This window comes from Centroberyx gerrardi, chromosome 2 (assembly GCF_048128805.1).
Source record: "Centroberyx gerrardi isolate f3 chromosome 2, fCenGer3.hap1.cur.20231027, whole genome shotgun sequence".
NCBI lineage: Eukaryota > Metazoa > Chordata > Actinopteri > Beryciformes > Berycidae > Centroberyx > Centroberyx gerrardi.
The window spans coordinates 17,153,102-17,164,843 of NC_135998.1; positions in this window are offsets into that span (position 1 = coordinate 17,153,102).

Sequence of the window (11,742 nt, forward strand, 5' to 3'; positions counted from 1 at the left end):
GATGTTGAAATTTGCCTAAGTAAGAAGAAGGGAAATCTGAAGTGGCATGTAGTTTGAAATTCGGGTGAGTTGCCACTTTAAGACAAGTAGAACATACTGAATTGGGAACTGTTAACATTGCCATTTTTGTGTTGATTACACCAGTATACCATTTAAGCAATAATTGTTGTAGTATGTCTCAGTGTCAAGCCATATTCTCTTGGCTATATTAAATACTGCTGGATACGGTTTACTCTTTCATGAAGGGAGACATGCTAAAAGAAAAGTTTGTGAAAAGTTTATGAAAACCTATCTACCTATTCATAGCATTTTAACATTTCAGATTTGAGACTTATTTCATTGTATTTTCATTGTTGCATGCTGGGAATGAAAGGGAATGGTTTCTTTCTTTTCAACATTTTCTTTTCCCTTTCAGTGTCAGTTTTTAGAAGATGCATTATTCTCATGTGACAGTGTTTTATGCAGTGGGTTCTTGGTGTCACATTTTCAGCCTTAACTTTGAAAAATACTGTCAAACCTGATTCGTTCTTCTGTATCATTTAGTTCCCAGAATGGAAATTATTTTTCAAATGTGAAAGTGATACACTATTGAAAGTTGAAGCTCTGTTGTAATGGGCAGCTATTATTCAGTTGCCCTCCTACTCTGTAACAACTTCTGAAACACTGTAGAAAAAATAACTATCACACAAGTCTATATTGAAATAAATTATGGAATGGTGACAAGCATGTCTGGTTTCCTTTCCACTCCTGTACAATTCACAGTATAAAGTACTGTTCTGGGATGTTTCATTAATGAATGATATTGCAGTTTAGTTAATATCCCTGTATACTTTATATTTTGCCATGCCTTTCAACAGTCCTGCAGCGACTAATGATCAAGACTAATTCTGACTGTTATGACAGTACAAACACTGGCAACAAGTCATGCAGAACCTCTGCAGTAGCATTGGGGAATAATGATTGACAGCCCCATTTGAGAAAACAATATTGAGGCATTATGTAACTGCAGTCTGCAGTAAGACCTTCCTAGTTATACCTTTCTATGATGTGATTTTAAAAGGCGTCAAGCTCACCAAAATAATACCAGCTTGTTTTTGTGCAGGCCCGGCCTCTACTTACTGAGCAATCCACCACCATTCACAGATGGAAGAGGTATAATTCACGGGATGGTTTAACCAATGAAATGCCTGCAGTCAAAGCCTGTCAGATCAGGGCGATTTAAGAGTCCAGTGGCAGTAATTTATCTTGATTGAGTCAGTGGGCTGCAGCTGACACCAATTCTATTGATGAAGTGCAGTAGCTCACATAAAAGACTAAGGAGGCCTGAGCACTGATGGATAGACATAACCATGTTTGTTCGCAGTCTTGTGTTTATGATACTTGTGGCCACATCAATGGGTCAATCAGGTAAGAAAATATCATAATATTTGTCTTTCTTCCTCTGCTTAACGTTTGATCAAATACTGCACCATTAATATAGCAACCCCTATCTCACTTAAAGGGGTTCCTCAGTTCATCCTTGGCCAATGGATCATCACTGATGAGAATCCACAGTATGAAGAGTCTGATAGACAGTCTCTAGAGATAAAGGGGACTGCATGGCCCAACAGTCCACCAGAAATGATTGAACTGGTGACCTTTGAGGACCAGCAGCCGCCAACAGCTCCTTTAGAACCACATCTTATGGAGGAAGGTGGGCTGTTAACAAATCACTTATGTCTAATCGTCACTAGCATCAGTATTATGTCTTTGATGTTGAGCTAAAGTGAAAACCTGCAGCCATACTGGACTACATTCATCAGTGAGTGTTCTGTTTTTGACAAATCCTGTTTCCCGTCAGATTCAGATGGACAAGAATCATCAGTGTGGAAGGGTTTCCTGGTAGCGGCCATCTTGCTGGTGTCTTCAGTGGGATCTCTGAGCTTGGGCTATTACCTGTGTGTCTGGAGAGGAGGCAGGATCCACTACCAGCCTCAGACTGAACTTTCTCCTATGATTTAACATAAACTGATTTTTTTGTGGTTGGGAACTTTCTGCTTTTTGTATAGAAACAAACCTCATTGGGGAGACTTATGTTTGGGGAAAGTGTCCATATAGTAAGACGTAACGATCTGCTTTACCCAAATTATTCAATTTAAAGTGTGCTCAAATATCTCTTAAATCACCATTGTTACTGTCATTGCCCAGAAAGTTGACAAACCATATTTTTGTCAATAAAGCAGTTCTAAAGTCCTTTTAACATAATTGTTAAACAAAACTGAATTGTCTCAAGACTTAACAACTTGAATTCTATTAAGGTGAATATTGCTTTAGTATGACTCACCCAGCTTATTTTAAATTTCAAGTTTCTCCTTAAATTTCAAGCCCTAATGTCTCAGCAGATCCTATATTCAGTTACTAAAAAGGCCACTAGAGGTCCTCGCTACCATTTATTAATGTTCGTGCCATGCTCCACCCGTGGAGCTATACAGGACCACAGCCGTGCCATTTGGTGGGGCCCTTAGCACTATGAGTGAATACATTTTTATCATGGGTATTGAACCCCTGACCTCGGCCCCCAGTGTTGGCTCATTATACCTCTGCTGGGGACTCGGCTTTCCCTACATGAGTTTGTTGATGACTAACTTGGGTCAAGCTTTGGGTCAGTTTTTAGAGGCCGTTCATATCCTTCCTGGAAGGCTGTAGACGCAGTGATCAAGTAGTTGTTACTTTGGATGAATCTATTGGGTATATCGATGGCTTTCTGGTCACCTATCTGACCACTAATGCTACTGCTGTATTGGTGTAGATTTTGAGAAACTGCATGATCTTGTGTTTGCCAACAGGGTTAAAACCGCCAAAACCTTTTGAATAGGGTCCAATGTGATTGCTCATATTTTAAATAGTTTTTGAAGAGGTCATGCTAATTAAAATGATGCTCTGCCTGTTCTAAACTAAAAGTTTAATCCCTACAATGGCGGCTCAAGATTTATTAACTTTTTGTGAGGCAATTGCTTGCTTTTTCCAGGAAACATCTATAGGACCTGTATTTTCCTCTGTAACCACCAGTCCCACTCTATCACTGAACCTCATCTCACTTTGCAAACCATTGTTTATGTTCCTGTTCCTTGCCTTCGGCAGATATTTTCCCCTTCATAAGGATTCATCTTGATCAGAATTATGCTAGAATCGGCAGGCAGGTTGGCAAAACCAGTGTACTGCTACAAGAGTAAAGAGTAATGTTTTAATTCAGTGTCAAACGAGCGTGCCCAGTTCAAATCCACAAACATTTATAAGTCTCCCTTGAGCAATATCAGGTGGCATTAGGGGGCCCAAGGAGACAAAAAGCTGATGAATTGAATTAATCTCCCCTCCCGTGATGGATGGGCCTGTTCACAGGGGGTTGGAAAATGGGAGCATTGTTCATCTGTCACTCCGATTGTCACGTCCCTCTATGATTTGTGTCTGGGCTGTGAAGGCCACAAGTGGCCGAGAGACCTCCCTCTTTCCTTCTCACTCCGCTCACTGCCTCTTTGCCAGGAGTTCCCAGCCTTTCTATAGCTTGCACCCACAACCCACACGGATAGCAATACTCATTTATATGCACTTACTTTATATGCAATTTATGCGACTGCACTGTATGTGTCATTGTATGCATTTCAGACTGAATAGAATATGAGAGTGATATTGAAGTTATAATTAATCTTCATTTTTACGTATCTCTGTAAGGAAGGTCCACCACTAGCTCCTTGAATTTGACTAAAACTGTGCAGTAGGTGTTAGTAGCAGCAATTAACAACCCAAAATGAAGCAGTTCTATGTCTGCACAAGAAATGCAAAAGGAAATTGTACTTACTACAATGTGACGATTATTCTAGTTTGGCATGGAAACTGACTCCTTGCTCCAATATGCATGTTCATAACAAGCTGTCCACAAAATGTCTTTCTGTACACACATGCACATATGGGAGCAACTTATAATTTGCAAAAGGTGCATATTGTAATCAAAAATTAAGAGCGAGTAATACATTTATCATAATGTAATAAAATGTGATTATCTATCTATCTATCTATCTATAAAACTGTATAATGTGACTGTTATATTCATTTTAAATGGGGGCATACTCTATACTGAATGTTTTCATGTCCAAATCCATGTGTTGTATTTAGTTTATTTTTATTTTTAATATAAGTAATTTTTTTATTAAATATATTTTTTATATTTAATATAATAAATAACCCTCCCTGGAATCACAACCTTATCGTGGTGGAGGGGTTTGTGAGCCTCAGTGACCCTGTGAGCAGTGTTGTTGGGAGCCTTGTGCTCCTGGTCGGGACACCCAGGGCAATGTTGTTTTGTTGAGCCCCCATGGCTGGGTCAACAAAAAGGAAGAGAACCTTGCCTGAAAAACACCTGCTTGCAGGCGAGTGCCTGGTGACCCCCGTAGCTCGGCCCAAAAAAGCAGCAGAGCCGTTACTTTGTGGCTCACCACCCGCAAGGTGAAGGGTGGGGGTCAGGTGGCAAAAGTGGAGCAGACCTAGGTGGAAACTGGCTCTCGGAATGTGGAATGTAATGTGAAACAGAAACAGAAAATTAGCAGAAACGCAGGAATGGTGTTAAATAGGTGACATGCTGCACCCGATTTCCACCAAGTGCTTTGCATTATGGCTGAAGTCTGAACCCAATTTTCATTTCATCAGACCACATAATATTTAAAGTCATGCTCTCAGAGCCTTTAACATGCCATGTTCCAAACTCCAGGTGTGTTGTGGCCTCTCTGCCATGCAGCCCAGACTTGTGAAGTGCTGCACTAAGTGCTGTCCTGCTGGCAAGATCTCCCATCGCAGCCAAGGAGTCCTGTAGTTTTGTCAGTGTGGTCCTTGGGTTCTTGGTCACTGCCCTGGTGGTCCCTCTTGCCTACTTGCTCAGTATTACTAGGAAGAGTCTGGGTAGTTGTATATGTTTCTTTTTTTCCCATTTCCTGATGATGGAGCCTACTGTGCTCTTGTGAACTCCCAACACAGAAATTATATCCGTCCCCAGATCTGTGCCTCCTCACAGTCTGTCTCTGAATGCTACGGACAGTTCCTTGGACTTCATGATAGAGTTTGAATTCTGACATGCTCTGTCATCTGTGCTACCTTATATAGACATACAGCATGTGTTTCATTCTAAAGCATATCCAAATCAAATGAATTGGCCACAGGTGTAGATTTATAGATACATCTCAAGGACATTCAAAGGAATTCGGATGCACCTTAACTCAGCTGGAAGTGTTGCTGCACACAAACGTCACATGACCAGGTGTGAGGAGCAAACAAAACCTGGACACCTGAGCAATGGAAAACATTGGTTTACTTTTGGAGAAAGCCTTCAACCCGCCATGTCTGTTGCCAACTGCTAAATATGGTGGTGGATCTGTGATGGTAGGGGCAGCCATGGGAGTCATCAGATCAGATGATTGCTCTGCATGGTCATATAACAGCCAAGGAATATGAGGCCGTTTTACAGGACCAGGTGCAGCCTGTGGTGCAAACACTGTTATCTCATGATGTTCCCATATTCCAATATGATAATGTCCCCATACATACTGCTAATTAAATATGAGTGGTTTCTTGAACACTGGGATGAAGTCAAACACCTTCCATGGCCTCCCCAATCATCTAAACATCACTGAACCTTTATGAGAATTTCTAGAGAACAGAAGAATGCATCCCGCTACACACATTAAGGACTTCTTCTGAGGGCCTGAAGGAAAAGGATGGCTCTACTTCTACTTGATTTTCATATAGCCGACTGTTAGGTGTTTCCAATATTTTGTCCATCCCCTGTATATTCTTCCACAATTTGGGCCCCATGGTGTCCTTGCTTTTCAGCCAGAGCCACTGGCTCTTCTTTTCAGCTGCTGCTGCTGAGGCTGCCTCTCTGCAAGTCAAATTTATTTATAAAGTGATTTATATAAACCTTATTATACAATTTTTTGTCACAAAGTACTTTACAGATAACAAATCAACACTAGGGTGGTCCGTAGGAGCAGAATAAGGGAAGTTAAGGTTGCTTCTAAGCTGTTCTAAATAAATAAACTTTGTATAACCTAGATCTTTGCTTAGGCTAATTGGAAGTACATAAATCAGTAAACTATTGTAATCAGTGATATACACTGCACCAGAAAACCTATAATCAAACTTTAACTTTTTAATCGTTAAGCATGCCTCATAGGGAACCAGTACGGAAGGTAATGGGATCACATTTTATGGTTTGCATGAGTATTTTGGCTGCTGAGGTTTGAATAAGTTTGATATTCCTGAATGTGTAATTGAGACGGCTGGATAGTAGTTCGTTGCAGTAATCAATTCTGGAAGAAATAAAAGCATGGATCAATTTTTATTTCAGTAAAGGAGAGGAAGTGCCTCATCCTGGAGATATTTTGATTGTTGCCTTGATGTGATTGTCAAAGCAGAGGTCTGGATAAAAGATAATGGATACAAGATTTTTGTTTGACAGATTCCTTTTGGGTAACTGTGGAGCCAATGAAATTAAGTGAGAGGTCTGATAAGTGAGTTTTCTGCTGCTTAAGGTTTAAAATGAGCCATTCTGCTTTGACTGCACAAAGGAGGAAAAAGATTGTAATCCATCTTTTGATTTTGAAGACACAGGATTCAAACTGTATTATTTTAGCTGTTATTTCACCAGGTCTTATTACTATGTTATGTGTAATAGCTGCATAAGAGTAAAATAAAATGCTTACCAAAGGGGAGCATGTAAAGTGAAAATAATAGAGGACCTAGAACTGAACCCACAATTCCACAATAGATCTTGGAGCAGGCAGACATGTTATGATCTAGAATGATAAACTGGGATCTATTAAACAGATATCAGTGAAATGTTAAGAGCAGTGCTGCGGGCCAGAGAGATTCTCTAAATGGTCCAGGAAGGTGTTTTGATCAGCAGAATTTAAGGCTGCACTTAAATAATGAATAACAAAAACTGACACAAAGCTTTGGCCAGTGGCCAATAGCAGGTCATTTATTATTTTAATTGTGGCCATCTCAGTACTGTGGTCTGAAGCCAGATTGGTGGCTGCCATACATATTGTTTGAATTAAGAAAGTGAACTTCTCTGCTGCCACTGCTGTGCTATTAGTTTATCTACTATTTTTATATTAGCAATTCAAGTACTTTCACTGTTGTTGAATAAAAAGAGGATTTTGTTCCAAGAATTTAATTTCCTTATTGGTTGGGCCTGTGTCATCACCAATATTTTGCACAAAACTTGAACACCTGTCTCTTTCAGCAGAGTGTAACAAGTCATTTTCACTGCTCTCATCATTCCCTGCCCCTCTCCATTCCTCCCCATGGAGAATGAATAGAATGCGGTCACTTCACTGCTGCTGTTGGCCTCTGTGAATATTCAGTGTAACTCTCTGAGTAAACTGGTGGTGTGTGTACAAATCCACGGCACCCAGCTTCCCTCGTTTTTCAGCTTCGGCTGCAATTTCATTGTATCTGAGCTTCTTCCTTTCACATGCCTCATCTGTTGCATCTGCCCATGGCACAGTGAAACTATAAAGTAAACTGCTAACTGTCTCTGGCAGGACTGTAAATTGGCCTGCATGTGCTTGCATGCATGTGCTTTCCTAATCCTTAGCCTCCCCTAGTCGCCCTCTCTTCTGCCTGTTCAGGAATGATTCTTTCCTGACTTGTTCCCTTTTATGTAACCATAAAGCATATGGCTCTTTCTCATAATGGTTTAAGAACTGGACTCTGTTTGTTAATTTCAATTTCTACTGTAGCACTAAATAGCTCGTAGTTTGGTTTATATCATCAGCAGAATGATGTGGCATTGAATACACACAATGTAAACGTCCAATACACAATGTCTTATGAGCTCATTAAAACTTTTATTTTAGTGAATCCCATTTGCACAGTGGGGTCCATGATTTATTGTAAGCATATCAAATCATGAAGAATACTGATGTGAACCAAAGCAGTGTTGGTGAATATGACCAATGCACTTGCATTAGGAGAAACTGGGTCATGGTGAGTACATAAATCTAAAATGTCATATTCATAGTGTATTTGTGGATGTGTTTGGATTTCTTAGGAACGGTCAGTTAATGTAACTTTTTACCCAATAAGCTTACAAAAATTGTGTCATAATAGATTTATTATCAAATATTTGTACTTTGGCACTGTAATTTACACATGAAAGCAATAATTGTAACTTACAGGGATCCATATCGGCTAGATATCTGTCCAGCAAAGCTGCAAAGGAAATGTATTGCTTATGATGTACTATATCTTCAGAAATACGTCATGTAAAGAAAGGTACTCAGCTGAAAATAATTAGCAATCTGGTCTATAAATGATCACATATATTAAAATAAAATTGACCTTGCAAATGTGTATTGCAGGAATGTACTATCATGGTACCAGAGGCGGGGGTTTTCTAGAATTTAGGACTGTTTATCATTACAATTAGAATTACATCTGTTATTTTATATTATATGTTATAAATATATTTAGAATGTATTGTAATATATTTAGAAATATTATGTAATATAAAATACTAAGGTCAGTTAGATTTCTAATTTACATCCACACAGCAGTCCATCAGCCCTGAACAGTTGATCAAAACTTTTAATGAAATATAGTAATAAAGATTTTGGTATCTTATTACAATATAATGTTGGAAGTTATCATTATTAACAAAACATTGCTGCTCAACTTGCAATATTCTAAACAACATAAAACACAATTATCTAAATACATTATGCTCATTAAGTTTATTACTTTACGGCTCAGCCATTTTATTACATTATCGACACCATTACATCATGGTTTTTTAAAACTTAACATGCAATTAGGTAGTGGTGGTTCATATGGTGAGTTATTACATTATGAGTTGCTACAGTGTTCTCTCTCTCTTTCTCTCTGTCTCTCTCTCTGTCTCTCTCTCTCTCTCACACACACACACACACACCTACACACACACACACACACACACACACACTCGAATATACACTTGATTTTATCCCCCCACTTGATGTCTTAAACCTGCACTTAAGGAACACACACGCACGCACACACACACACACACACACACATGCACACCAACACACACACATGTACACAGCACACAGTGCCCCCCTTTAGAAAGGAACTAAGTTTGTGGAAGGGCCACTTTAGGGGCAGTAACTGAGGTGTTTTACGCTTGCCGGTCGATTTATTGAGGTCAGCAGAAGGCTACGTTTTGAGAAACAGAAGAGAAAGCTACGTTTAGATTGATTTTCATGAATGATTTTTGCTGGGAGCAAAAGAGAAACAAAAGAGAAACACAGCACATCAAATCATACCACAAAAGGAATAAGGGAAGGCAACGTAAAAAATGAAGGGCAAGGCCAGAGCTGTGTCACTGAGCATTCAACTAATAAATTTCAATTTCTGTCTGTGAAACAGAGACCTGAGGAGAAAGAGCATGGAAAATTCTGCTGGATTAGGCTGCTTTGATGCTACATTGATTTGATCAGTAGACTAGCCCTGTAATCTTTGAGAGGGGGCTAAAAAAGACATGAAATTATTCTTATTCTTGTATAGTTTATAATAACTCAATTCTAAAACAGTTTAAAAAGTGCTTTAACAATCAAATAAAAGCAAACATCATACTCATAAAACAAGTAAAAACAAGAGGACAGCAGTTTTCCAACCTGAAGATCTGAGCCTGCGTATGGACTCACTGGGGGTTAACAGGTCTGTGATCTGGCTTGGGGGCCATACATAACGACACTTTAAAAGTGAACACCAAAGTCTTAAATCAATTCTAAACTTCTAACAAGTAAAGAAATGCTAGAATGCTGGAATGATGTGATTTTGTCTGTTTGTGCCAGTTAAAATTGTAGCTGCTGCATTTCAAACAAGCTGGAGATATGAAAGACTTTTGAATGATGCCAGAATAAAATATCAAATATTACTCCCAAATCTCAACTGGCAGCTGGCCCCCCAAAAAAGGAAATATTGTGTTTACAGGTGAAGTGGAAGCATCTAAATGGAAAACAGGACGGGGCCTAAAATTGAACCTTGAGGAACTCCACAGGTAATATGTGTCAAAGAAGAGGAGTTTCAGTGACAAATAATGTTTTTGTGAGAGGGATAAGTTACCATCCAGGCTATAAAACACTCTAATACTGTGATTGGGAAAGATTGTGGAAAGATTCAGTGCTTTTTGGCTAAGAATGGATTACATCATTAACTATTCTGAAACATAAGCGATACACTGGAAAGCAGGACCTATATATAGACAGAGTGCTACTAGTAATAATTCAGATGCATATGGTTCAATATATGTTAGCTTAATAAATGTCCCTAAATGTTCAAACAAAACAGCAAAACAAGTCAATTTACGGTTTTCTGTTGATGGTTTACCACGCTGAACTACATTTGTTCCCCTAGAGAAACTGTAACCTAGTGACTTTCAATGGTGCAGTGGTGATTCTTGATTTGACAGTGTATAGTGTGATACAAGCTGTGTGCTATGTATGTTGGCAGTGCTCTCTCTTTGTGAAATGAGTTAGGAGAACATGAAAACTGAGCAGACCATCAGCAATACATTATGTATGAGGAGCTTGAAGGCTCCTAGTGAATTCTGTTCAGGTGGCATCAGAGGGTGCAGCCAAGTGGAAATGCTGGCTGGTCACTTAAGGCACACTATCTGTGGTAATCTTTCTACATGAAAGTGCTGCACGGGGCTTGGGCTATATTCTTGTACCAGCAGGTTGAAATATACAACCAGTCTTCTATATTGGCCACGGAGCAGCTTTACTTGGGCAACAGGGGATTAAAGGCCTTGCTCTAATGTTCAGGCTATCTCTGCCCTCTACATACCTTTAAGCTACTATTTACAATGCAAATCAAAATCTGTATTTAGCAACAAGTTACCCTGCACTTGATTTACTAGTTATATCTGTGGTAATCATCCTTGTCTGCAACATTAGATGAAACTCACTGCACACAGTGCCGTATCATCTGTGGATCAGTGATTTTGACAGCTTGACATAATTCCAAAATCAGATAACATATGATTCCTCCTCGTTTCTTGTTATGAGATAACATCTAATTTCTCGTCTCTTGTCTCTTGAGTCATCTTACAAAGACATCTTCTGCTCATCGTGAAATCAATATGCTGTGGAATTCTCAGTGAAACACCATTATGACAGAGTCTTCACAGTGAATCACATGAGATCACAGATGAACACAGATGCACACACAGGCTGACACACACACACACACAGCCACAGGTACACAAACACACTTTCACCTCCAGTGCGTCCTTTGATATAACGAGACTGGCCAAACACAAAGGTTGACTACAAAATCAATAATACTAAAACAAGTCCAAAACCCTCTCTAAAGCACCGAATGAGTAATTCTACTCAGTGTAATTAAATTGTGTCTCGGTGCCCAGAGACAAATCTTTGGAGCATTGGGAAACGTGTGGAAAGCATATAAAATCACGTAAGCACCATATGCCGGAAAGTAATACCAGATCAGGATGAATTATTTTGGGCATAGTGGATTCACACAGAGGGGAGAGAGGACCTTGGCCTGTGGAGTACATTCTTTTCCAACACAGACATGCATCACACTAATTAGTAGCAGTGCCACAGTACAACAGGCAACAACTAGCCTCACAAAGCAGGACAGGCAAAACAAATGGACAAACTATTGGGCATGTGATACTGTAGAGTGAGCGTGAGATCGAAAGAA